Source organism: Artibeus jamaicensis, unplaced genomic scaffold (genome assembly GCF_021234435.1).
Source record: "Artibeus jamaicensis isolate MK-2021 breed Jamaican fruit bat unplaced genomic scaffold, CSHL_Jam_final contig_585, whole genome shotgun sequence".
Lineage (NCBI taxonomy): Eukaryota > Metazoa > Chordata > Mammalia > Chiroptera > Phyllostomidae > Artibeus > Artibeus jamaicensis.
The window spans coordinates 6,202,573-6,229,745 of NW_026521894.1; the positions used below are offsets into that span (position 1 = coordinate 6,202,573).

Genomic DNA, 27,173 nt, shown 5'->3' on the forward strand with positions numbered 1-27,173 from the left:
TAACTTGAAGGCTTTCTTTTCATTTGAGGTGCTTTCTATCCTTTACAGAGTTCAAATTAGAACTTTGAATATTTACTAAAGTTTAACTTCCAAGGCATTAAGTAGCACAGATACTCACGTTAGCAGGAAAATACAAAGACATTGGTTTCTGTAGCAGCTTCAGCAGTAACTCCTTAACACTATTTTAGCCGCAGACTTCCAGGCAGGCAAGAAGAACAATGAATGGTTGAACAGATGGAATGGCAATGTCTTTGCTTAACCTACTACCGAGTGGAGTAACAGCCAATCATAGGCCAGAAAGCTCACAATTAGCTGGTGAAGCAGATGCAAGCCAACCTCAGCACCCTGCGTCCAGGTTTTTAAGATAAGCAAGTTGATGTCACTCTTGGGGTCGGCCTGGGCAGCATTTGTATTAACGAGGGGTGTGAGGACAATAGGCCGTACAAAGCCGACTAGAAGGCAGCTGCTCTTTGAGAACAGTCATTAGAGAGCAGGCTGCCAACAAGAAACACCTGGCTTGGGCAGACATCAGCTTTTCCTACTTGTTTTTAACGCATGAAACAAAGAAACCAATTAGATTTAAAGTAATAAAAGTTGCATGTTTCCAAAAAGTTGGGGGTTATACTCTAGTATAGCTTTTTGTTTTTGAGAAATAAAGAACAGGAGATATGTCAAAGTAGCAATCAGTGACTGCAGCAATCCCTTTTCTGTAATAAATGAGTTATAATGACACTACTTGCCTGGAAATACTGGGAAATCTAAAGTATCAGTTAATTTGTTGCAATAAATAGAAAAAAGAGATGATGAAAATAACATTGCAAAAGATAAAGGTCTATGGGCTTATGAACAGAATTGATTTTAAAAGTAAAGTTCCCTATAGTATAGTAAGGTATTCAATGAAACAAGTTTGGTACAGCTTTGTGTCAAATGACTCATCTGAAATGTACATATACATAGCACTTCAACCTAAATCATCAGCCAGTCCATCTTCTGTATGTCAAATAGTAGCATAAAATTCTTTTATGATGGATACCATTAATTATGCAATTAAATAAAAGTGAAACCTTTATATCTGTTCAAAGTATTTGTACTTCATAAAATTTGTAAGATAATATTCATATTCTAGTTCAGCAACTAATAAACTTTAAAAAGAAGAAATATTGTGATTTTTTTTAAGGAACATACACTAAAACCACAGCTCTCAGAGAGAGAGCTTGTTATCCCTGATTTATTGCAGAGTTTCATACCGCATTATTTATAATGCAATGGACTACTTGCTTTTGAGGGCTGCATAAGTTATACCTTAGGTGGTCTCTGATGATGAAAAAATTCTGTCAAAATTTAAATACCAGATGTGAGAAAATTTCTCTACTACAGGAAAAGGGAATCTAGAACTGTCCTTCTACATACTTACATGATATAGCACACACATACACACACTAGCACCCCCGTTTCATTCCAGTGAAAATTTTAAAAAAGGCAAAAAACTGTTCTTAATACAATTTTTTTGACATAGGGTGATTTAGGCAGAGCCTAGGTTTTTCCATTACATATATAATTATGAACTCTAAGGATACAAAATTTGGTTAGAGCACCCCAAACAATCTCCATGTCTACAATCTACAACCTCTCCTTTCCCCCAAACAATCTCCATGTCTACAATCTACAACCTCTCCTTTCACACACATTCACAGAGGCTACTCATACATGATTAAGATCATTTGTGAATATTTGGAAAAATATAATGTGGGTTGGAACTCTTGGCTGTGTCTTTATTGTGCCCACTCAAACGTAAATAAGCTCTTCTCTTTGTACAAAGTAAGAGGAGGATGTACTCTATATGGTTAAAAAATTTCAGTTGTCTCATTAAAAGCATTTCTTATGCCTACTAAAAGCCTAAAAATTGTTGTTTTCAGAAAAAACTGAAATATGAAGTATGATCTAGACCGCCATTTGTCTATAAATATTTTTTCCTCAAAAAAGCTTGAAAGTATGTTACCTCAAAAATATTAGAAAATTAAAAAATCTAAAAATATTTTAACTAAATGAAATCATTTGATTTTGAATGACATACTAACTTCTAAAGTAACAACTGTTCTCTTTTTGTGTGCCAAGGGTTGCAGCAATGCTTCTGCAATAGTTAAGCCCATGCTCTAATTTCATAGGCCCATTAAAGATAAAAAATCTCAAGTATTATATACTTTATTGTAAATTGTACAGTGAACTATACAGAATTCAAATTTTATGTCTTGGATAAATATATGAACTTTAAAGAAATGCAGAAAAATAGAATTTATCATTTTTTTTTCTTTTTGGTGGTATGGTGGTATTTCTTTTTGAAATTTCTTGAGTAAAAGGTACAAACCCTGAAAGGAGTAGGAAAGATAAATCAAAACTACTAGGCCCTAGCTGGTGTGGCTCAGTGGATTGTGAAGTAAAGAGTTGCTGGTTCGATTCCCACACTGGGCACATGCCTGGGCTGTAGGCCAGATCCCCAGTGTGGGGCACATAAGAGGCCACTACACACTGATATTTCTCTCCCTCTTTCTCCCTCTCTCTCCCTCTCTCTCTCTTAAAAAAAAAAATCAAAGCCACCAGTATGGTTTAGTAAATGTACTTCTGGTAAAACTGAGTTTGATTAAAAAAGATAAAAATGACAAATATATATTCATGCAAAACAGTTAAAACTAAAGCCTCATGAAACTTAAGCTATACACAGACTAGTGAGAGCAATATTTATGGTCAATATTTATGAATTCATATTAAAAACTTTTTCTTTTGTGTATACAAAAGAAACTCTTTAGTATGAATAGACAGCCTTTTCCTTTCCCTTGGATTCTTTCTTCTTTTTATCCCTTGCTACTATAGTTGCTGTTTTATAGCTTTAATTCAGGAGGAGGACTCTTCTCACTAATTCCTGCCACTGTGAACACAAAGGACAGAGAAAACTACCCTAGAGCTCAGCAGGCAGCCTGATCTCTAGCACTGGATTAAGCTTTTTTGCAACAGCAAATAAAGCCAGTGATCTGAAAAAGCTAATCAAATCCTGCTGTGGTATTTAGACTCTCTGGGTTGTTAGTATTAGATAATGTTAAGCACATTAAAACATCTGGGTGAAAAGACGGCCCGAGACTGTGTCTCTTACTCCCACTGCCCTAGTCCTCTTTCCATTGCAGAGCCAATACCAACAGGGGTTGATATTGACCATGAAATGACCATGCAGTTATGACAGATAAAAACAACACAGTGTAGTTTTAGGTGGATACTAAAGTCTGTCAGTGCTGAGGGCATGTCTAACATCTGCAACTTCAACCATATGACAGGACCTTGTATATTTGCTGAGGTATGAATGTGAAATTTGTGAGTTTTGATGCTAGTGATTAGAATCAATCTTTGTCAGTGGTGATCCAAGCCTTCTTCCTGGTACCCTTCTCCTAATTTGGGTTTGTTCTCCTTTAATATGCAATCTCAGTCAACCCTAACAATAACACCATAAAAGTGAGATTGTTGTATCAAGTTTTACCACTTGTCCCTTGAAAGTTAAAAAATTATTTTTGAGAGTTAAAAATACAGACTAATCAACCAACAAAAACCTAATTTATACACATGGTGTAAAAGAATGGAGCAAAACCAATCAGCTAACTCTAATCTCTGGGTTATTATATTTAGGAAGTCAGATGAGCCATGAGAGCTTCAATATATTTTGCTTTCTTTGGGTCTTGGTTACTTTCATTTCTTAAATTACTCCTTCCTTGAATAATCCGTAAGCAGATCACTGCCAAAGTGATTTTCGCAGACACCACTCTTATGCTTAAAAAAAAGTCTCAGCAGCAAATCATAAACCTCTGGTTCTTTGTTTTATTTTCAAGGTTGTTGCTACAGCCTGGGCCCCTGCTGGCCCTGTAATCTTATTTCCCATTTCACCGAAGGTGAAAGGATAGCATAAGTGAAGTCAACTGAAATGTTCTTTTGCACTGCCTCTACCCAGATCATCTGCTATTCTGAGCCCAGCTCAAGGTTTATTTTCACCTAAAACCTTCCTGGACTGGTTCAATTTTTATTAAGGCCCAACTCCTTTGAATTTCTACAGCATGAAGAGTCTGTACTGCATAATACAAGCACTTACTTATGAACCAGACTGTAAGCTTCCTGAGGGCAGAGCCACTGCCATTTAATCTTCCATAATCCACATGGAAGAAACCTATTTGTGCAGCAATGTGCTGATATCTAGAAGCCATTTGAGTGAAAACTATGACCAGTTAAAAAAAAAAACCAACAAACAGGCTCCTGAAAACATGAATGCAGGCATCCATATGAACAAAAATGCTCCCCTGCTAATTTTTATTTCTCTTTTGAGACAAAGTGATTTTATCAAAGAGCCTTCAGCTATTTGCAATGTTCCTGTAGTCCTGGTTCTGCCAGTAGGGCTGCCTTCCCCATTATAGGCAGCTGTGGAACTGATTGAGCTCAAGCCTCTCAGGGAAGAGAGGCCTTTTCCTGAAGTCTCCTTCTCTGGCTTCAACTTCCCACCTAGAGTGGCATCTGTTGGGGTAACACTCAGGACTCTGCCTCCTCACCGGAGGATGGCTATGGTAAATCTGGTAGGTAAATCTGGGAAGAGGAACTGGGAAAGCAAAGCCCAGACTGACTCACAAACTTTGCTTCAGGATCTGTCCAGGTGGAGTATATGGCTGCTTTGTTCTCAGGCACTGCCTCAGGTTGAGTGGTGAAATCTTTCCAAATTGGGGGTTCAGTGTTACTAAGCCCTTTATGCTGTGATCGCAAGTCATGTCCTACAATAGTTCTATCAAAAAAATAAATAAAACTGCCATTTTGACGTCCACCTGCCTGGCTTCTTTGTCTATTTCTCAGCTGGTCCAGAATTAAGGCAGGAACAAGACCCCCTCAAACAATAATCAACACTAAAAAGTTTTGTTTTAAAGAACTATTAAGGAAAAAAGGTGATAAAAAGACTTACATACATTAACCCTGGTCAGACTACTTTTAAAATACATATAAATTTTTTTAATAATCTGTAACAAAGAAAGAAGATAATGGTCCTCAAAGTAAAAAGTCCAGGGGTTTCAAAAAAATCTTTCTGTGCTATATCACTAAGAGCAGGCCACTTTCAGTTGTCTTTAAGTTTCAGAGATAGATACTAAATAAATCCAAAAACAGTTTTTCTTTCCAGTGGTCTAAAAACAAAAAAAAAACTTTCCGATAGTAATTTAAGTAACAATATAACACATATTCTTAGACTTCAAATATTTCCCAGTGATTAGCTTCCCATACAGTATTTTAAAAATTTCATTATAAATCTTTAAACAGATCATCTTAAATTCTTATAAAACTTGTAAATACTCAAGAAACACAGAATTTTAGAAAAGGTTAGGAAATACAAATCACATCCAAAATGCTGATGTAATATAATAGGTTACTAAAGCAACTAATATATGGGGGAGTAATGGAGAGAAAATTCCTCAGGAAAAAAGGGACATAGTATGATTTTAAAAGAGGTAGAAAGCACATGATATCATCCGTATTAACAAAACACAGGTATATTAGGTATAACTGAAACTCTGAGGAAAAACTGACCCAAAGTGTGTAACTTTACATAAAAAATATATGACATTCTTGGAATTATATCACAACTGACACTTCATCTTGTACAGCAATGACAACATTTACAGCATCATCATTAAAGCCCAGTCACAATTCCTCTCTGGATACCACTGCACATTATCTCCTATTCTGGCTGGCTATCCTCACTTTTTTTATTCTCACTACAGGATATTTTTTCATTGCTTTTAGTGAGAGGGAGAAACATCAATAAAAGAGAGAGGCACCGACTGGCTGCCTCCTGTACACACCTGGACGGGGGACTGAACCCACAACCTTGACATGTGCTCTGACTGCACTCAAACCTGCAAACCTTCGGTTATAGATGGCGCTCCAACCAACTGAGCCATGCTGGCCAAAGCTGACATTCCTCACTTTGTACCTAGTAAGTGCTTATATCTGCACATAATAATAATAACTTCAGGCTGCATATACCAGCTGATGATGGGTGCATCTTGTTCTTTAGGTATTCAATAGTTCTGCTTAGCAAACTACTTCAAAGAGGCTTGACCAAAAGTGTTGCTAAAGTAAAACTGACAGATTTAGGCTACACAGAATAACTGTTATCAAATAGAATTACAATGCGGCTCTATCATTAGGTCTGTCTCTTCTTACTAATGGTCTAGAAGAGAGCGTAACAGTATATCAAGTGTAAAGGAACTCAGGAAAACATAAAACATGGTGTACAGCAAATAATACAAAAGAAACTGCAAACAACTATGACCAAATAAAAGTCCTCTCTGTTTATTATGTTTGATCTAAATATAAGTTCTTATTAATGATCAAGACAGAACATTGTTCCTTATATACCAATTCTTATAAGATGGAAAAACAAAGTGCTTGAGTTAATACTTCCAATGGCCCTCACACTACTGATTTTAAATTACTGCATATTACTTATTTTAGACAACTGTCCTGGTGTACAAGAAACTGAAAACCACTGAGAGGCAAACAAAATGAATGTTAGAAAAATATGCTCAGTGAAATTAGCACTAAAGTTTGTAACAAAATTTTTCTTCACAGAGTTCTATTCATACCAGAGGGTAAGGTAAAATTTTAAGACATTAAATTTATTATTCTGAGCATTTAGGACAAGATTACTTCTAAACACCAATAATCATATACTATAATTAAACCTAGAATATGAATCATCCTAAACAGCTGCCAATGCGATTCGACTGCAGCACCTGAGAGGGCAGGGATTCTTGTGTTTGTTTTCTGATTCGTCTACAGCACCCAGCAGTGTCTGGCACACAACAGGCACTTAACAAACATGTGCTAAATACATGACCACATGTCAATAAATACCACAGCCAAAATCTCTTTTTATTTATTTGTTCTTTGCTTACTTTATATGACTTACACTCCAGCCAAACACAAGTACTTAAAGCAGTAGTTCTCTCAATTTGGTTATACACTGGAACCATCTGGGGAGGTTTAAAATACAGTATTTGGATGCCAGAGTTCCATCCCTAGAGGGTTATTTATTTAATTTGTTCTGGGTGAAGTGTGGCCATACTCCAGGTGATTCTAATATGTAGCCAAGTTTAAGAACACTGACTTCACATTTCTTTTTTCTAAAACAACTTTCTGCACACTTCAAATGTTAAAATCCTACCCACTATTATTAAAGATTCAGCTAAAAACCAACCCTGCCATGAAAACTCTCCTGGAACACTGTTAGAATAACCTTTGGATTACTGAAGTTTTGCACAGGGCCTGACATGGTTAGGACCTGATAAATAAAAGTTCTGGGGGCATGACACAGAGTAGAAATACAATAAATATTTATTAAAGGAATGATGTACAGTGGGTTCTTATTATTCATGGACTGTGTATTTGCAAATTTGACTACTTGGTAAAATTTTAACCCCAAAATTAACACTCGTGGTACTTTGGAGTCATTCTCCAAACATGTGCCTGTGCACAAAGGCAGAAAATGTGAGTGGCCCAAGGCACACATTCCAGCTGAGGCTGAACAAAGTGAGGCTCTCCCTTCTTATTTCAGCTCTCATACCGTCATAAACAAGTGTCCTAAAAAGGACTATTTAGTGCTACTTGTATGCATTTTTTGGTGCTAGTTGTAGGTGAATTTGCTGCTTAAACGGCCCCCAAGCATCTACTGTTCCTAAGTGCAAGGTTGCGACGTTCCTTATAGAGAAAACAGGCGTTACAAGTAACTTTTTTACACGAGTTATAGTGCTCTTGGTTGTGAGTTCAATGTTAATGAATCAACAATATATATTAAGTATGGTGTCTTTAAACAGCAAGACACATATAACAAGGTTATGCACTGACTGATCAATGAAAATGTTTTGACCTGAGGTTCACAGGAGCCTAATCCTGTGTTTTCTACAAAGAAACTTTGAATCAGAGAAGGCTTCACTGACCATGTAGTATTTGTGCAGACACCTAACGAAGTGAAAGGAAATATGTAACAGGGAGGATTAAGTATAAAGCTCTGAGAAGACAGTGTGTTCATGTGTTCATGATTAGCAAGGTGGCTAGTAAGACAGCTAGTAAGTGACCAAGGGGATGAGTCAGATGACGAAGTCAGAAAGGTACAAGAGAAGCCAGGTCTTGCAGAACTTTGAAGGGCAATGCTTCTCAAACTTTACATATCAACTGAAGATATGAGGATCTGATTCAAGAAGTCTGGGGTGTGGTTTGAGATTCGGCATTCTAACAAGCTCACAGCTATTGCTATAGGTCCATGCACCCACCCACGGGCTTTGAGCAGCGGTAGTGATATGATCCTATTTTATAGTAATGTCTTATAAGTTTGGCCTACTTCCACACTTCCAACTGTGTTACACAGACCTTTACCTATTTCTGTGCGTGTACCAGATATTAAAAATTGCAGATTTATAATATATTGGGTACCTTGCATGTGCAAGTCTTCTATCATTAGTGGTTCTCATTTTCACATTTTTATCCTGGCTGTTTTTGCATGTACATGCTTTCAGATAACTTTAGAATTGTTTTGGCAAGTTTTACCTAAAAAGCTGTTGAGAGTTTGATGAAAACTGTGCTGCAGTAATCTCTACTTAAAAAGCACTGCTGATTTTTTAAAAGATTTTATTTATTTATCTTTAGAGGAAAGGAGAGTGGGAGAGAAACATCAATGTATGGTTGCCTTTCGTGCGCCCCCTGCTGGGAACTGGCCTGCAACCCTGGCATGTGCCCTGACTGGGAATCGAACCTCGATCCTCTGGTTTGCAGGCCTGTGCTCAATCCACTGAGCTACACCAGCCAGGGCTTGCACTGATTATTTTCTTAATCAAGAACAATTTACTGAAATTTTCTTTCTTTCAATATAGTTACCTAAATTTCTTAATGGGGATTTATAAATTTCTTATTAAACTTGTCTTAAAATATTTTGCTTTTGTTCTTGCTGCAATAAACCAATAGAGGGTATTTCTTTCCACATTATATTTTCTATCTAGTTATTGATGATATCCAAAAATAAGTATTTCTATTCTTATTCTTGTAGACACTTTTCTGAATTAGGTATTTCAGTGAACGTTTAATGTTTCTATTAATGTTTCATTGGGGTTCTTAGGTTTTCCAGACACACAATAAAATCATCGATTGTCTTCCTTACCAATTTTTATATCTCTTGCTCCATACGTTTATCTCATTACATTGTAATATTAATAAACAATGATTATTTTGTGTTGTTCTGATGTTAATGGGAATGCCTCTAATGTTTTAAGCATTATGCTGATTGCTGGTTAGGCTGCACACACATACCTAGATGATATACAGAGCACACACACACACACACACACACCACACACATCATCACCACAGGCAAATTTACCTATCCATGCCTCAGTTTCCTCAACTGTAAAAAATATTTTAATATGGTTATTTTGAAATGTACAGAGCTAATAAATATAAAACACTGGAACAGTGCCAGGTATATCCTAAGCGCTGAATAAGGGCTAACTACCTGAAATATGTTTATACACATCTATATGTATATATAACACTATATATATATAGCCTTTGACAATCATTTACAGAAATATATTTTCCTCCTAGCCTGTCCTTCTAGCTTTTTTTTTTCAATCCTCACCCAAAGACATGTTTATTGATTTTAGAGAAAAAAGAAGGGAGGTCGGGAAAACGGGGAGAGAGAGAGAGAGAGAGAGGAAGAGAGGGAGAGGGGGAGGGGAGGGGGAAGGGAGGGAGGGCAGGAGAGAGGGAGAGAGACAGAGGGGTAGAGAGAAGGAGAGAGAGAGGCACTGACATTAAGAGAAACACTGATAGGTTGCCTCCTATACACGCCCTGACTGGTGATCTAACTAGCAACCCAGGCATGTGCCCTGACCAGGGATGGAATCTACAACCTTTCTGGTGCACAGGACAAGGTGCCAACCAACTGAGCCACCCAGCCAGGGCAACACAATAATTTCGTAGCTGTTAAATTAAAAATAATACTTCAAAATATTTACTTTGACTATAACATAACAGAAATATTTATGATTTCTATGGGTGATAAAGTCATATAAACTATTATTTATATTGGTTTCATTGCTTACATTCATAATTATGAAGTGTATTAAAAATTCTCATAATTTCACTTAGAGCGTATGAATATAAACATGTAAATTTTTTTCTCACCCAGCATCAAAGAATGCACAAGTTCTATCTACAGACCATTGGAGAACCACAGAACCCAGGTTAAAAACTCCTGGTTTAAAAAAAAAATCATTCCACCAAGATGGAGGCATAGGTAGAAACACAGTACCTCCTCGCACAACCAAGTTTAAAGACAACACCTCGCACAACCAAGTTTAAAGACAACAAAGTTTCAATAACAAAACCACAGCCAAAACACAGAAAATTAAACTATACAAAAGTCTGAAAACAACGAACCATTCAGCCAGACGGGTAAGAGGTCACTGCAGAGTCAGCAGTGGAGCAGGGTTGGGCAGGAAAGATCCCCCCACCCAGGTATGTGGGTGGCTGTTGGTGAATCTCAGGTATGGGGTAGCAATGGGCAGACCCAGGGAGGGCTCAAGGCAGCAGGCTGACCATGGTCACACATTTTCAAGCAGATAAACCAGCGAAGGAGAGAGCAGTGAGACAGACTACGCAGGCCCCAGTGGCAGGAAGCAGCAAAGGGGACCGCCGTTGCCCTTCTTTGACCCCGCCCCCACATACAACGTCACAAACCAGTGACCTGGGTGGCCCCGGCCTGGTGAACAACTGAGGCTCTGCCCCTCATACCTAACAGGCATGAACAGATCAAAACAAGGCTCAAGAAGAACTCAAAGCCCCAGACCCCATAACTCTAAGCAACCAGGAAATAGCCAAACTTTCAGATGCACAGTTCAAAACACTGGTAATCAAGATGCTCACAGAACTGGTTAATTTTAGTCACAAATTAGAGGAACATATGAAGGCTAAACTAATTGAAATGAAGGGAAATACACAGGAAACCAATAGTGATGGAAAGGAAACTGGGACTCAAACCAAGGAAGTGGACCAGAAGGAAGGAAAAAATGACCAATCAGAAAAATATAAAAAAACAAGAATTCAAAAAAATGAGGAGAGGCTTAGGAACCTTCAGGACATCTTTAAACGCTCCAACATCCGAATTATAGGGGTACCAGAAGGGGAAGAGGAACAGTCACGAGTGGAAACCTTATTTGAACAAATAATAAAGGAGAACTTCCCCAATCTGGCAAAGGCAACAGACTTCCAGGAAATCCGGGAAGCTCACAGAGAGTCCCAAAGAAGTTGGACCCAAGAAGGAACACACCAAGGCACATCATAATTACATTAGCCAAGATTAAAATGAAGGAGAGAATCCTAGAAACAGCAAGAGCTAAGGGGACAGTCACCTACAAAGGAGTTCCCGTCAGACTCTCAGCAGATTTCTCAAAACAGACCTTACAGGCAAGAAGGGGCTGGAAAGAAGTATTCCAAGTCATGAAATTCAAAGACCTACATCCAAGATTGCTCTATCCAGCAAAGCTTTCATTTAGAATGCAAGGACAGATAAAGTGCTTCTCAGATAAGATCAAATTCAAGGAGTTCATCATCACCAAGCCCTTATTATATGAAATGTTAAAGGGGCTTACCTAAGAAAAAGAAGATAAAAAAGATGAACAGTTGAAAGGACCGAAAACTCACAGTTATCAACACCCACACCTAAAACAAAAGCAAGCTAAGAGGACAGCTAGATCAGGAGCAGAACCATAGAAATGAAGATCACATGGAGGTTTGGCAACAAGGGAGTGGGAGAAGGAGAAGCGGGGAGAAGGTACAGAAAATAAGAAGCATAGACAGTAGGTAGAAAATAGATAGGGGGGAGGGCAAGAGTAGTAGGGGAAATATAGAATCTAAAGAACTTGAGACATGTGGTCATAAACTAAAGGGAAGTAGTGGGGGAGGGGGTGTGCAGGGTGGAGGGGAATGAAGGAGGGAAATAGAATAACTGTAATGGCATAATGAATAAAATATATTTTAAAATTTTTTTAATTAAGAAAAAAATCCGCAGTGGCCTGCCACTTGTGAACCAGACAGAGCACCCTAGCAGCAGCACCCAGAGGAGTGAGCACAGTGTCTGTGGGCTAACAGGCAGGCACTTCCAGACACTTGGAGAAAAAAAATCCTGCTAAGTATGTGCTGAAGAAGAGATGGTAGCATATGCATTCTTTTAATGAGTCTGTCAGGAAAGGAATAAGATATAGAAAGATAGTTTTAAGGTTGATAGGGAAGCATTAAGTTTTTTTTCTTTCTTTTTTCCTTCTAGAACTTTAAACCAGGAGAACAGAGTCAATGAGGCAGGAGAGGAAAAAGGTATGCACATCTGTGTACGAATGAACGAATGACAATGATTAAAAGGACAATAATTTAGACAAAAGCAGTGACGCAAAGGAGTGAAGTGCTTCTCTGCCTACCATCCTCAACATTCTTCCCAGCCTCTGTAAGACCCAGTGAGCAGGGGAATGACTGGGAGTGAAGAGTGAAAAGGGGAGGAAAAGGAAACGTGGCAGAAACTGCCAGTCCTCAAGGAGCAGGAGGCTCTTTTTTTTTTGTGGCTCCACTGCCTCCTTTTCTAACCCGCCTTCAATCTTGTTCCCCAGCTCTCCGGATACCTGGGGGCTTCATGCTGCCATTAGGCAGTCTAAATGCTCCCAGCCTAGTTGCTTCTTCCAATCTCTCTCCCGCCAAAAACCAAAACTCCAAATGAAAGATCAGTCAGGTTACCGGAATACTTGTAAGCTTAAAGTAACTATAAAACATCTAAATATGAATATCCTTGAGGAAGGTGCAATGAGTATTATAAGGACAGCTTGTTAAACCAAATGACTTTTTAGATAAAGGAACTGTTAAACATAAGAATCAGCCCATTTCAGGTCCCTGATCTCCTTGTGCCTGTGGCTGTCCTCCCCACTCGTGTGTTAAAGTATGCACATGCATGGACAGAAGCAGGTACACAGAGGACAGAATCAGCGTACCCCATTTCTCACACTTAGGAGAGGTTCTGAACCTACTGGGAAGCAAAGATTTGGCAATTAAACAAATTAATCAGTCTTCAGAACCAGTACTTCTAAAATAAGAAAAGGGTTTTTTCCTTAGAATTCTGATTATCTTATTATATTATATTATATTATATTATATTATATTACAATTCTGATTACCTTTTAAAGAGAGAATATAAAAAGTTGAGTAAGAAGCTATCATACATTAAAAGGAAAATTATTTCAGAATTTTGATCAAATGTAAATTTATGTTTAACTGTTCTGCCTATTTTAGCTGTGTATGATCAAATAAGTACCCAAGTAAAATGCACATAAAAATTAAATACTCATTTGCTATCAAAGTAGGAAATAAACACTTATGATCTACCTGTTATTCTGAGGAATGCTCAGGCCCAAGACTCAGCACCTAAGAGTGCACTTGCCAAACTGGCATTCTGGCTTCTGGCTGGCACTCAGGAGTTCCAAAGTGCTTTCTCCACCTGCCTCGTCTGCACTCAGGTGCTATCACAGCATGGCATGATCTGGGAGTTAAGCTGCGGCTGCCAACCTGGCACATGCTTCCCAGGCACCAAGGCAGCAGTAAAATTTCCTACTTTAACCAAACTCACAAAATTAATTTTGCGACATTTTTCTTATATGCCAATTTCTGATATTTTTCCAAAACCATACTTTAAATATATACTACCTATACTCCGAATATAGTCTTTCTCTTAATACAGAAAATTTTTCTAATTTGTGGATCAGAATTTGACTTTAAACATGAGCTGCCTGTGGTTCCTTGCTGATGTGCTTATTCAAAAGGGAGGTTTTAATGACGTTTAGACCAATCTGAGTATCTCTCTTTAATGTAATAGAAAGACCTGAAAGAACAATGAAAAAAGCTAACTTAAGAAAAAATAAAAGGGCAATGATTTGAAGAATTTTTTCTTCAGAAAAAAAAGTATTTTGTTAATTTTCTTACAAGAATTTCAAGAATTGCCACCACTCACCATTTTCGAGAATGTGGAGTTAATTCCTGTAATTCTGCTATTCCTCGGCTAGTTTATTTATCCCATCCATACACAGGTCAGGAAAGAGTAATTAATTTTTCCCCAAAGCTTTAGAATCTTGGGGTGAAAGGGGGAAGAAGTCAGAAGACGCTCTCTGAACTGTAATGACAGTGGTAAAGAGTACAAGCAGGGCTGTGGAGAAACCAGATGCTCTGACCCTTCCAACCCCACAGGGATCTTAGGAAACACACACAGGGGAGCACACCTGGGAGGAGGTGAGAAGATCTAAAAGCAGAGAAACCCCCGTTTAAGGAACTCGAATACTTTAAAACACACTGGGAAATCAGCTTATTTTGAAACTTACACCATTCAACCCTTACACAAACATGACAAAAAGCCCCAACAATCCAAAGCATTAGATTCACATCTCTTATCCACAGGCCTTAAATATGAGGACGGCATTCAACTCCAGGGTATACAATATTTAAACAGAAACAATAAAAATGACCCTTATCTCAAGTACTCCAATAATTCATTATGAGTTGTTTAACTTCAAAGTTGTGATACAGACAAATGTTGGGCTGGCCTACCTTTTCAAGCCTTAGGAAAAAACTCAAACCAATAGAATGGAAACACTTTGACCATGAAACAAAAAATGAGAAGTTAGCAGAAGATAGCTAAAAACGAATTTAACCCCCACCCTCAAAACCTACTTCCTATAAATTAAAACCCTCTTCCAAATAACTTTGTAGTTAAAAAGACTAAAATTGTAGCCATTTAGAATTAGATGACAATAAAATTATATCCTATAAAATGTGGCCAAACTGATACTCAAAGAAAAAAATACTATAAATATATTTAATAAAAAATAAGAAATAATGGAATTTAATGTTTAAATTGGAAAGGTTAAAATGAGCAAGCCAAACAAAATAAAGGTGGGCAAGGGAATAGTAATTAAAAGCACAAATAAATTAAGAAAAAAAAAGAATTAGTTAATGACATGGAGAGCTTGTTCTAAATGATGAACGAACGAGTGACTAACCTCCTAAAAATGTGACCAATAGGTTAGGGAACCCTGCAAATACGTAATATTACAAATGTAATGTTCAATGACATAGAAGGCATTATTTGCATAAATATTTATCCAATAATTCAAGAATCCATAATTAAAGCTAATTTAAGAAAAGGCTGCAAGTGTGAATAACCATGGAAGAAATAAGAACTCTGTTAAAGATATATACCCTCGAATCCCAGTCAAGATGTCAGCATAGGTAAGTAAACATGGCTCACCTCCTTGCACAACCACATCAAAATTACAACTAAACTATAGAACAACCATCACTCAGAACCATCAAAAGTCTAGCTGAATGGAAATCTGACAACTACAGAATTAAAGAAACCACATCCATCCAGACTGGCTAGAGCGGCAGAAACGTGGAATGAGCTGGTCCCACACCCAGGTGTGGTAGATTAAAAATTCAGGAGGGGTATCTCAGGAATGAGGCATCCAAGCCCCACACCAGGCCCCCCAGCCCAGTGTTCTAAGAAGGTAAGTCCTGATAAGTACTGTTTTTTTCTGGCTGCAAAAACCGGTGTGGATTGAGTCAGTGGCAGAAACTTCTAGGGTCCCAAGCAGTTTCTCTTAAAGAACCCACACATGGACTTACTAAGACTCACTCCCTCTGAGCTCCAGTGCTGGGGTAGCAGTTGAAAGGCACCAGTGGGATATGGAGAAAGTCTGAAGTGTCTAACATCAAGGCAAGAGCTGGGGGACAGCTTTCTCCCAGACAGAAAGGTGAGTAGAGGCCACTGTTTATTTTCTGAACCCTCCCCCTCCACAGCCACAGAGCCAGCAAGGGGGAGCCACATATGCGACTCCGTCAACTTGACTAACACTGCTTACCCTGCCCTGAGATGCCATCTCACCCATCTTACGGGTTCATCCAGCTGTTAAAAGTGACTTTTCCATATGAATGGCTGGTCTTAGCTCATGCTTCACAACTTCCTAAATCCTCTCAAACAAGCAAGAGCCAGCCTCAGTGAGTCCCCAGACCCTGAAACTCTTGTTAAGTTAAGGGCCCCAGCCCTAGCACTAGCAGCAGCCAGCCTAGATTCACAACTTGACTTTGCCTGGGAATCTCCAAGCCCGGCACAAGTAGCAGCCATCTCAGATTGCTTTATAGCTCAGGCAGGGTGGCCCCAGGCAAACATTGGTAGGGGCTGACCTTGGCCTGCACCACTCAAGAAACCCCAGGGCCTGTGCACCTAGTGGACAGCTACAGATCACACTGGGGCACCACTACTCCGCCCCTGCGTAACTGATCCTTCATAGAGGGCAGAGATGGAGGTGGATGGTTAAATGGTCACAGCCAATCCTTGTAGCTGATTAACCTAGGTAAACTCCTCCTTCTGTGATCATCTAACAGCAACCAAGGCTCAACCACAAGAGGGTGTATTCAGCCCACACAAAGAATGCACCGCAAGTACCCAGCTTGGGTGATAGGGGAGGCTGTGCCATTGGCCCTACGGGACACCTACTACATTAGGCCATGCTACCAGGACATGGAGTCAAAGCAGCTCTAGCTAATACACAGAAACAATCACAGGGAGGTTGCCAAAATAAGGAGACAAAAAAACATGGCCCAAATAAAAGAACAGATCAAAACTCCAGAAAAAGAATTAAACAAAATGAAGATACGCAACCTGTCAGATGCAGAGCTCAAAACACTGGTTTAACTCTGCATGGATGTTAAAGGAACATTCATGTTCCTTTAAGGATGCTCAAGGAACTTAGAGAGGACCTCAACAGTATAAAAAAGGTCTAGTAGAAATGAAGGATCCATTAAGTAAAATAAAGAACAATTTATAGGGAAATAACAGTAGAGTGGATGAAGCAAAGAATTAAATCAATGATTTGGAATATAAGGAAGCAAAATACAACCAATCAGAACAACAGGGGGAAAAAAGAATCCCCCAAAATGAACATAGTGTAAGCAACCTTTGGGACTACTTCAAGCACTCTAACATTCACATCATAGCGGTCCCTGAAGAGAAAGAGCAAGAAATTGGAAATCTATTTGAAAAAATAATGAAAGAAAACTTCCCTAATTTGGTGATGGGAACAGACATCCAAGTCTAGGAAGCACAGAGTCCCAAACAAGATGGACACAAAGAGGCCCACTCCAAGACACATCATAGTTAAAATGCCAGAGCTTAAAGATAAAGAATCTTAAAAACAGCAAGAGAAAAACAGTCAGTTACCTACAGGGAAGTTCCCATAAGACTGTCAGTTGACTTCTCAAACTTTGGAAGAGATTGGTGATAAATATTGAAAGTCATGAAAAGCAGGGACCTACAACCTAGATTACTATATCCAGCAAAGCTATCATTAGGAATAGAATGGCAGATAAAGAGTTTCCCAGACAAGAAAAAACTGAAGGAGTTCATCATCACCAAGCCATTATTACATGAAATGTTCAAGGGGCTTATTCAAGAAAAAGAAGATCTAAATTATGAATAAAATGGCAACAAATAACATATTACCTGTCAACACTGGAATCTAAACAACAAACTAAGCAAATGAGAAGAACAGAGACAGAATTGTGTATACGGACTGCATTTTGATGGTTGCCATATGGGAAAGGGGTTTAGGGGAATGGATGAAGCAGTGAAGGGATTAAGAAGTACAAATAGGTAGTTACAGAATAGCCATGGGGATGTAAAGTACAGTATAGGAAATAGAGTAGCCAAAGAACTTATATGCATGACCCATGGACATGAACAATGCTGTGGGGACTGCCTAAGGAAGGGGAGCGCTGGGTGGAGGGCAGCAAAGGGGGAAAAATGGTACAACTGTAATACCATAATTGATAAAACAGAATTTTGAAAATTATATATACCCTCTATTATATTCCTGACAAATGATGCTAGACCTGTAATGTTTCATAGCTATGTTCTAGAAAAACCTAAAAGCATCCAGAAACTCCCACATTACTTATTCTAGGGCACTGAAGAAATGGAAAGCATTCAAACTGGTTTATGAAGCTAGATAATTCTGCTGGCAAAACACAATAAAGACGGAACAAAAACTAACCAAACATATGGATACACTTACTCATACTATATATAAAAGTTCTAAATTTAAGAAAGGTAATTTATGTAGTAAATCAAATTATAATGATACATATTAAGCAGGTAGATTGTACTCTATAATCAATATTTGTAATATTAATCAACCTTGTTAATTCCATTCATTACATGTATTCACTAAAGACTCTTGTGTTGGATTGGGTGGGGAAGATGAAAGAAGAACATGAGGCATCAAGAACTGCTAGATTTTTAGTTTGAGTAACTGAGATTTGGAAAGGAACAGATTTGGAAGGATGAAAATTCTGTTTTAGATTAATTTTCATTTCAAATACCAATAGCTGTCCAACTAGAACTGTCCACAAGACAGCTTTATAAAAAGAGAGAAGTCCGGATTGGAGATAGAAATGTGGTAGTCATCAGCATGTAGATGGTATTTAAAAATATAGTATTGGATAGATTGAAAACTGTAGGGGAAAAAAAGACTCCAGAACCAAAATTTTAGTAAGATAAAGACAGACACTACCTAGGTTTGTGTATACTCTATATTCATATAGTTTATGTTGCTATGCTTAATCATTTTAAAATACATTCTAACTTAGGACATCCATATAAAAAACTGCTCAAAAAAATCCCCTCATATCAAAAGGTGGTCTTCCTGCTAGCTCCAAAAATTTCAATTTCAGCAGCACTGTCATTGTGGGGAGTTTTAAATTATTTAAATCTTTTTCTGAGGGAGGCAGTAGTTTCCAAATAGTGTTTTTGAAGGATGCCTAAGAGGTTGAGTAAAGATGGCATTGGGACCTTGATTTTAAGATTTCATTTGAATAATGAGTTGTATTACAGAGGGCCAAACTGTTTCATTTATTTTTGATAATATTTTATAAATAATGCAACAGTGGACAACAGTGAAAATAAGAGTAGGTCTCAAAGTTTGTATCACTGAGACAAGAACGTAATTATTAAATGAGCTAAAAACAGTAAATTTTAAGCCTTACTACATTTAAATTGACTGCATGTTCAATTAAATATGAGTCAAGTGATTAAAAAGTTTTTAAAGGTACATCAAAAGATTCTTATGGATTTAATAATTTAATGGAATCCTCCCATAATATGCACATCTATTTTAAAGTTTCTCACATTTAACCTTTATATTTTCAGGAGTATGTGCATAAAAGCAGAGGATGCCTGTGTTAGAAAACAATAGCCACCAGAATTTTTAAAAAATACGAGATTGGAAGTCCCATTAAAATAAGAAATAAGCCCAAATGCCTACTATTAATATTGTTCTTTGATTTCAACAAATGCAATAAGACAAGAAAAAAAGAATTAAAATATTTTTAAAAAACTGATGTTATTGGTTCACTATTATATATCCTAAAAATTAAGAGACTTAACTAGAAAAGTGTTGGACTAAGACCTTCAATTAATTAACAGTGTGTAAAAGAGTTCAGTAAAGAAGCTCAATGGGCACTTAAAAATGAATAACTTTCCATTATGTCAGCCACTACCAGGTAAAAATATAGGTATACCAAGTATAAAATATAATGAGGGAAAATCTCATTCTTGATAAATCTCATTCTAACATCTCTAAAGGTCTTAAGTGTTTCAATTATACATAATCAGTTAATCTCCACAATCACAGTATTACATAATACTATCATGGTAACAGATACTATTAGCCCAATTTTTTACACAAAGAAACTAAGGCTTAGGGAAACTAAGAAATTTGCCCAAGATCACATTGCCAGTAAGTGTCAGAACAGAACTCAAACTTAGTCCTTCTGACGCTACAGAATAGGTTTCTTAGCACTATTATGCTCATTCTTATCTACCAAAATAACAAAGACCAGTGTGTGGGGAAATGGTGATGAGAGCAGAGAATGGTGTTACTGATAAGAATATACACTGGTGCGACTTTTCTAGATTGCAATCTGCATGGTCTAATAGGAATTTGTTAAAAAATATATTCATCAGTGTGTACTACAAGAACACTGCACTGTTGTTTACAAAAAAAACCCTGTCACACTCTAAATACTCAACAATATGAACTTTACTATATTGCAGTACTTAGATATGTTGGAAAGTCATTTGGCCAATAATACTAATCTTTTAAAAGTATATTTAATGACATAGGGAAACATGATATACTGAAGGAAACTACATATGCATTTAACTTTTTTAAAGGGTGTGTTTACATTAAGATTTTTTTAAAAAAAAATGAAAACACTGATACCAAAACTTCAAGTTATAACTGTAGGTGAGAACTGTAGATGACTTCCACTATCATTTTATACTTTGACTGTATTTGAAAAATGTGATAAAATGCATACATTGAAATATTAAGCTCAAAATTTAATTTTAAAAGATAAAACATAGTCAAAATAACAGAAATGCAGTTTAGAAAACATTTTCCCTATTTAAAACTATTTTCCTATGTATGCTATTGCTAATTTTAACATAATTTACTCCATGATTTTTATGTTACTTAAGGCGCTTTTCTATGTTAGCAAAAACAGAAAAATACCTGCTTTATCAAAATAACTTACTGTACATTTAAAGCTTTTTAGACCTGTACTAATCTTTTTTTTTTAAATCTTCATCCAAGGATTTTTGATTCCAGAGAGAGAGAGACAGACAGACAGAGACAGAGAGAGGGAGTGGGATGCTTGATTGATTAATGATATCAATGTGAGAGAAACATCAACTGGTTGTCTCCCATACATGCCCCAACTGGGGACCTAATCCACAGCCTAAATATGTGATCTGACCAGAGATCAAATCCATGACCTTTCGGTTTATGGGACAATGCTCCAACCCACTGAGCCACACTGGCCAGGACTGTATTAATCATTTAAAATTATAGCAAAACTGTACCAAAAAAGTACCAATACCTAATCAATCAGCTAAGTGGGACTGAGTGGGGCAATCAAAGAAAACAATTAGGAGGCAGCTTCGATTATTTGGGAAAACCTGCTCACTTTAGTGTATAAAAAAAAAACCTAAGATTTGAAACAGACCAAGTCACAGAATAAGAATAAAATTAAGCCCACATAATTTTGAATAGGAAATGAGTACAGATGACTAAGAACAAAGAACAAAAACTAATTTTAGCCTCACCCTAAAAGACATGAGGTAATAAATTTGAAGGCCCGTCAAAAAATCTAATATAAACTGACATTAAAAGCAGTAACAGTGAACTTGATTTTATAGAAATTTCATATTTGGTAATCCAGTTACTCAGAACACGATTAAGGGCCAGTGAATAAGTAGACAGAAAAAATAAAATTTCTGTCCACACAAATCAATGGAAATTGTTAAAGCATTTTATAATCATATTAGGTACCTTCTATGTGCCAGAAACATTTACATTTATTATCTTGAATCAGTAAAAACAACTCTCTGAAAGTAATTAGTGTTTGATGGGTGAGAAATCAAAGAGAAACTGGGCCTTGCCTAGAATCACAGCCAGGGCAGAGCTGGAACTCAGTTCCAGATTTCGCTGATCTCAGAGGTCCTACCTGTTCTCGATACAGTAGGCTTTCAGTTTTGCAACCCAGACTATCTGAGCATCCCAAAAGCCTTTAATCACTGCCCAAATACTTTTATTTTAGACATAATATTAGCAGTTGTTATTCAGTTTCATAGTCCACGGCAGGTATCTGCTGTATATTAGAAGGAGGGAGTAACAATGTCACCAAGAAACAGCTAATATTAGGAAGAAAACACCAAAAAATCATTGATGTAAATCAATATAAAGCATGGAGTTCTGCTGCCTCCATCATCTTAAAAGGAAAACATAACAAGTATCATTATTTAGCTTAGGATAAATCAGAAATCTCAATAACCTTGGTAACATTAACACCTCAGGCATGAGCTCCATCACCTGGAAGACAGGCAAAACAACAGTGTAAACCACACAGAATCGTTATGAAACTAAATTAGATAACTTGAGTACTAGACACTATGCCTGGCATAGTTAGTGCCCAATAAATGGCAGCTATTATATTTTATAATAAGTGACATTATAGGCTACATATATATTTGAAGGTAGAAAAATATAAAGCATTTGATTACATTCTTCCATTTAAAATAGTTGAAATGTTCTGCTCTTAAAAGACTTTAAAAACTAACTTTTTAGAAAATTCACTTCTATAATATCATTCCTCTGTTTAGTAGGGTAGTTAAGGTTAATTGTATTCTTACAAGGCAAATATGTAGAGCCCCTCAAGAAATCACATCATGCATTCTAAGTTAATTTAGAAACATTTAGGTAGCAAGGAATTGTGTTATTTGCTCTGCATTATTGTATCCATCTCTTAACCATGTACTGGCTCTTGTTCATCCTAGCCACATCAGCAGATTATTAATATTTAAAGTACTATATGGCCTTTAAAAATAAGAACACATTCATAAAGTTTTTCTACTATGTGCAAATGCTCTAGAAGACAGGAACCATAGAGTTCTTTCTTACCCTCAGGGAGCCTAAAGACTATGAACAAGATTAAAAAAACCCTCCTAGGCACACTGTAAGTCACTGTTATCAACATTTTGTATTATCAGTTAATTCTTATGGTCTAGGTGATATTTTCTCTGTTTTCTAGCTGAACAGCAGAGACACAGAAAGCAGAAAAAGAAATAAAGAAGAAACAGCTATCACTAAATATGCAAATGTTAGAGAAAACATACAGTATTTGAAAAACACTGGGTCTAAGCAAGTAATTTTGCATAAAACTGGTAGATTAGGAAGTGCTTATATGTTTTACTTTAAAACCCAAATAAAGATTCTATAAAGTATAACTATAGGAATAAAACACTGACAGGAAAATATTTATGAAAATATTGTATTTACGGAAGTTACTTCTGTAAATGTCATGATATTTCTGGATAACAAGAGTCCAGGTGGTTTTAATTTTTTTACTTTGTTTTTTCTTAATCAACTTGTACTACTTTCATAATTAAAATATAAGTAGGCAAGTATTTAAATTAGATATTAATGCTCATTTAACAAACTCAAAAAATTTGAAAGTTAATTCTTAGTGTGTTCAAACACAGTATGAAATCACCACTCACTCTTTGCTAATGGGTATATGTATTATCAGTACAGCTCTTCTGGAAAGCTTTTTGACCATCACAAACCTTAAAGTATATCTATATCTTGGATGATTACTTCTTAGAATCCATGCTGAGAAACATATACAGAAAGAAATTTTTTTACTGGGATGTTCAACTTAAGCATTATGATATTTAAATTTGGGCCCCTCCAAAATCCCAAAAGTTTAACTGCATAGGAGAATGATTAAATAAATAACATGTTCTTAAGAAGATAACATTTGAAACATTTTTAACGGCGTAAGAAAATCCTTACTGTGTGTTGAAAGGGGAAAGGAAGATGGAACACAAAGCTCTATAAAAAGTCTAATTCCAATTGTACAAGAAAAAGATATGTATTTTAAGAACCAGACTCCCAAGAAAGATAATTCCATGATATTATCTAATCCTCAGAATAAGAGACACATTTATTAACATATGTGAGGTTCCAGAGACCTTAATATTCAGTTAACGCACTCAGCCTGGGAACTCTTGCTCTGCCAACACTGTGAGAACCATCAAATTATTTAACCACATTGTGGTTTGGTTTCCTCATCAGAAAAGAGCCATGAAATACTTCTTCATAGGAGTGTAGCATTAAGTGCATTAATACAGGTGAAACACTTAGAACGATGCTTGATATAAGTTATTAAACTACAATGGAGTAAACCTATGGAGATCTAAGCTGAGGCCTGAATTTTTTAACAAGGCTGAACCAAAGAAAAGGTACAGGGTGGGGGTGCTAGGGGAAAATGTTCAAGACAAACGAGCAGAGAGACCTTGAGATTTTCTGTGTATTTCTTATACACAGTTAGCGATTTGATAAAATTATCCTAAAGGTAGAATGCTTTGAATGTTCAGAATGTGCTCATGGATTTTGCTTTAGGCTAGTTCACGATGCATAAGAATTACTGTCAGTGTTGTGGCGCATGATTATAAATGCTATGCTTCATCGGTGATTATTCCCTATTTTCATTTTAGAAAAGTAAAACAATCCTGTCACAGAGAAAAATTAAAGAGAGAAAACTCATACTGAATTACCAGGACACTGGATAGATGGTGGCATGAAATATTTTTTTAAAAATACATCACATTCTCAATTGTTGGTAATTTTGCTGAACTGTTAATAGTGAAATAGCAGCAATGAATATAACATGTTTTTGATGAATCACAACATTATAGCTTTGTAAAGACATGAGATTTTTAAATGCTATAGGTCCATGAGGCATATTAATTCCTAAAACACATGAAGATTTTTTAGAACATTTGGTATATTTGAGATTCAAATAGGATTCAATATTTTAGGTATAAATGTGGAATCCTGATTTAATAAATTTTTGTTATTTACTGACCTTGTTACTTAATACTCTGAATTAAAGCCTACCACTGAATGCTCTGGGCACGCTAGACTACCCACTCCCTGATTTTCTGCCAGGACCCTTGACTCACAGTACTCATTTGGAGGTGACTCCCACCCAGCCCTACCTAAGGCATTCTATTGTGCCCCACCTTATTGCACTTCACAGATGTTGGAAAACCCAAACCAGCAAAAAGATCACCACTCACTTTATTGCAGTGGTTTGGAACGGATCTCGCAATATCTCTTAAGGTCTGCCTGTAACTGAATACTACCTTTGAGGCCTGGAATGTAACCCTCCCCAGTACCTGACTTTACTTCTTCCCTCCTGTCAATGATCACATTTGATCCAGCATTATGTTCTATTGGTTCATAATCTCTCTTTTTGTTTTTACATGTCAGGGCCTTACATAGCACTTAGACTGTCACTAAATGATTATTTGTTGAGGGAAGAGTAGTTTATCAGTCTTAAGTGAACAGTAACTGAGATTAGTTTACAAACCTAAATTCTAATACCAGAAAAACAAAAACACATTCTACTACACAACTTGTTTCTTTAAAATTGCAATAAAATTAGAATAAAAGTAGAATTCTTCTGGATTTATGTATAAGGACAATGGAAAACACTAAGGGTACAAGATGGTATAAAATGGCATAAAAAACTTTAAAATGAGAGCAACACCTTTATACCTGTTATAAAAATTAAAATTAATGTAGAAAAAATTTTTGTCTGCTAAAATGAAGAGAAGGTGACCCAACTGTAGAATGAGAAAACTATTTAGAAAATACTATTTCAATTAACCACTTGGGGTCTAATATGACAATATAATTCATGAAAACATAGCTCCAGAAAAGTCATTAATATAAAGGATATTTTTATTAGTTTTGTAATTAAAACAAAATGTAGTAAAAGGAAGTGACTAATAAAAATCCTCATAAGTATGCAGACATTCCAAGTTTCTGTTTCTGATCCTTTAATATTTTCCATTATAATAAAATAGTTTCATTAGACTTCCATTATTAAATGCAGGCTAAGAAATATTGGCCTTTTTTGTTGTCATTTTGTTTAAAAGTTCATTTTACTTTGCTTATAGTGTTTATGTACTTTTGTAATGACCAGATGCTATAGGCAGAATTCTATCTAACTTACTTTGAAAAGTAAAACCAATTCTTAAGTAAAAATATCCAATTAAACATTTTGAATTATAGTCAGTTACTTGACTCTTCTAATATTTTCAGGGTACCTTCAAGTAGACAGATTTCGGTAACTTAAAATAAGAATGCCAAATTGGAAGAAAAGAGGTGGAGAGAGAGACAAGTCTGAAATAGGCATTTTCCTCTGGTTACCAAAATAATTTCCCAAATATTTGGTTCCATTATTATTTTTTAATCTTCACCTGAGGATATGTTTATTGACTTTACAGAGAGGAAGAGAAAGAGAGAAACACAGAGAGGCTGCATCTCCTACCCACCCTGACCAGGAATGGAACCCCAAACCTAGGAATGCGCCCTGACCGGGAACAGAACCCACAACCTTTTGGTGCAAGGAAAGAGGCTCCAACCAACTGAACCAACCGTCCACAGCTGATTCCACTATTTTTCTTTATATTTAGACATCAGGGAACACCAATATTAAAAAACTGCTACCAAAACTAATTGTATATGTAAGTGATCAAGTAAATAGAAGTTATACCCATTGAACCCTGAATATATTAAGAGTTTAAAAATATAAATATACCTGCAAAGAGCATGTATGCATGACACATAGTCATGGACAAATGGTGTGGGGACTGCCTGAGGGAGGGGGGGGCTGGGTGAGGGGGGCAAAAGGGAAAAAATTGGGACAACTGTAATAGCATAAACAATGAACATAATTTAAATTAAAAAATAAAAATAATTGTATTTGTGAATTGTTGTTCTTGGAAAGTCTGAAAAATATGTTTGAGGCATATCCACTGTTTTCTGTTTATAATATGAATTAGGAAAATATGATGAAATAAGAAATGAATAACTTTTCCAAATTTCTAAATATACGTAGCCCTAGTATTTTTTTCATCTATTCTAAGATGGTCAAAAACAAACAAACAAACAAAAAAGATCTCAATCAACAAGGGGCCTGGGGATATTCCAATAGTCTTACAACCAATAGGAAAACTTGCACTAAATCTGAATTAGCATTTCACCTCTTTATCACAAAACACAGAGCATGAATCAGGACTGTTATCGGTTACCCAAAAGGCAAGAAACCCAGTAAAAGTAATCTGTCCTTGGAAGGTAAAGCTGTTTTTTCAGGATCTTAAAAGGGGAGAAGGATGAGGCTGTCAAAGGAAGAAAAGCGGGATTCAGCTCTTGAAGTTATATTTGTAATACACCTTTGTACGGAGTTAAAAATGTAAACCAGCACAGCTAACATGAACACTGGGTGAAAATGGAAATTGAGCTGGAACTGAAGCGTGAGAGGTACAGGAGGGACGGGGTCGGATGAGTTTTCTTTAGGGCCGGCCCGCGGGCGGTGGCGATGCAGGATGG

At 36.7% G+C, this 27,173-nt stretch overlaps 1 protein-coding gene across 3 annotated transcripts in view; it reads right to left on the bottom strand.

The window, feature by feature from the left end:
- ZC3H12C (zinc finger CCCH-type containing 12C) overlaps positions 1-27,173 on the bottom strand; it is a 69,652-nt gene that overhangs the window by 37,521 nt on the left and 4,958 nt on the right. The window lies entirely within an intron of this gene.